The sequence below is a fragment of the Carlito syrichta genome, unplaced genomic scaffold (assembly GCF_000164805.1).
Source record: "Carlito syrichta isolate Samal-C Ts95f unplaced genomic scaffold, Tarsius_syrichta-2.0.1 Scaffold309624, whole genome shotgun sequence".
Lineage (NCBI taxonomy): Eukaryota > Metazoa > Chordata > Mammalia > Primates > Tarsiidae > Carlito > Carlito syrichta.
Window position 1 is genome coordinate 1,882,172 of NW_007253720.1, and position 2,132 is coordinate 1,884,303.

General features: G+C 35.8%; 1 pseudogene across 1 annotated transcript; it reads right to left on the reverse strand.

Moving 5' to 3' along the window:
- Positions 1 to 850: 850 nt before the first annotated feature.
- LOC103269900 lies at positions 851 to 1,657 on the reverse strand (annotated as a pseudogene). The gene has a single exon (XR_504928.2). The product of XR_504928.2 is annotated as a density-regulated protein pseudogene (transcript).
- Positions 1,658 to 2,132: the final 475 nt, after the last annotated feature.

Here is a 2,132-nt window from a genome sequence, read left to right on the forward strand (position 1 = left end):
AGAATTTTATTCATATCATTTATAGCCAGAACAAGAACTCCCAGCCTCTCTGAATGGCCTTCTTCTCAGAACAATAATAATAATGAATGTCTAAAATGGATTTAGGGTTTGCCCCACTTAACATTACAAAACATGTTTCCAAATATTCTTAGAAAATATGACTTTTAAACATATGCATAATAGTTTACCATATAATGACCATCACTTATTTAACAATTTCCCAATTGTTATTTCATATCATTTGCAATTTTGGGTATTATAAATAACATGGTAATGAATACCTTCATTCATAAGTTTTATGCACGATTGAGTATTTAAGATAATGTCAAAAAAGTAGCTTACTGGTTCAAACAGTGCACATGGTTTTAAGGCTTTTAATATATTTTACCAAGTAATCTCCATAATAGCTTGAATAATTCCTACCAACAATATGTTACTGTACCCACAAAGTGGACTTGGTAACAATGAAGCAAATTCAATCACAAATCTATTAGTCTCACCCATTTCAAAACTATCACATCAAAGAAGCAAGGAGATATATTACTGGTGAGGAAGCCAAATTCAGATTCCTTAAAAAAATCATCCAGCTTCAAATCAGTAAAATAAACAACTTTCCAAAAAAGTCTATAGGGTTTTACCAAAAATAAAAAGTTAAAAAGAGAGAAAGAGAAAAGTCAATACCAAATGGCCAAAATTTTTTATTTGACTAAATTCTATTTCATGCATAAGCACGACGTTCTCCCCTGTGTATCAGACTTTGGCAATAAAAAAAAAACAAGCAGACTTGTACAGAACAGTGAAAATGCCAAGGACGAGGGTAGTCTACAGTTTTACTGTAGGATAAATATATATATATATTTTGTTGTTGTTGTTGTTGTTAAAAGGCCTCTCTTCCCTTGGCCTATCAACTTTCAGTTCAGGTCATTAAATACAGACACCTTTTCAAAATCACTTCTTTACTTCTCCAAGATCTTCAATGCTGTCATCATCTACCTCTGGCCATTTTTCCTGAATGACTTCAATGACATCATCTGTAAAGTCTCCCTGAATGATAATTTCATCTTCCCCAGTTACTGAGGCACCAAAGGAGAATTTTTGAGCAAAATATCTTTGTGCTTCTTTAAGATCAATTTCGAAAGTTGCAAGGCCACACACTCTTGTTACATATTTCTTCTTTGCTCTGGGAATTTTGACTATAGTAACCTTTTGTGGTACAGTCTTCTTTTTTTGTTTTATTTGACCTCTTCCACCTCTCTTCTGTTTTTTCTTCTCCTCTTCTTCTCCTGTTGTACCTTGACCCTCACTAATTCCAGCTTCTTGTTTGGGCGAATTTTCTACAGTAAGTTTTGCAAACTCATTTGGGAAATTCTTCTCTAACCATTGTCTACGTTTAGCAACATCAGGCATATATTCACAGTACTCTGTTGGTAATGAACAGACTCCACAATAAAGGACTCGAAGCGGGTAATCCATGTCTAACTTGGCACTGTTCCTCGGGTCTCCTTTGCAATCAGCCCCACTGGATTCAGAAATGTCCGAGGCCATTTCCCAAACGCAGGTGGTCGCACAGGCCCCTCCACCTCCGCTCCCACCGCTATCGCCGGCTGAAGCGACACATGCCACTCATCTTCCCCGGCCAGGGCCGCCCGAGAGCCTCTCTACTTGTTCTTGATAGATTGTGTATTCTAAGAGATTTTTCAAGAAGCTGATAATATATTTGTAATTTGAGAACCAACCTAGAACAAATATGTGGAGACGTAATTATTGGTGAAAACATGATTTGTTGGCTATTTCAGACCTAATATATTTATGTCTCTAACTTATCACAGAAAACAGGTGGCGTCAAGACACCCACATTTTAAAAATACTTAACTGCTTGAGTTGGTATTACTTGTGACTTCACTGCACTTCTTTATACATGGCTAATATGTCTGGTTATTTTGTAAACCGGTATGCTTAATTCTAAGACGTGCAAAAAATGTGAGAGGCAACATTAAAAATCTTGGGTGTTCTAAGGAATAGTTAATGATGTTTGCAAAGACCTAAAGCTATAAGTGGGGAAAGCATATCTGAACATTTGAGATACAAAGTAACTTACATTTTAGGTTAAAATATATATGGATAGGGAAGAT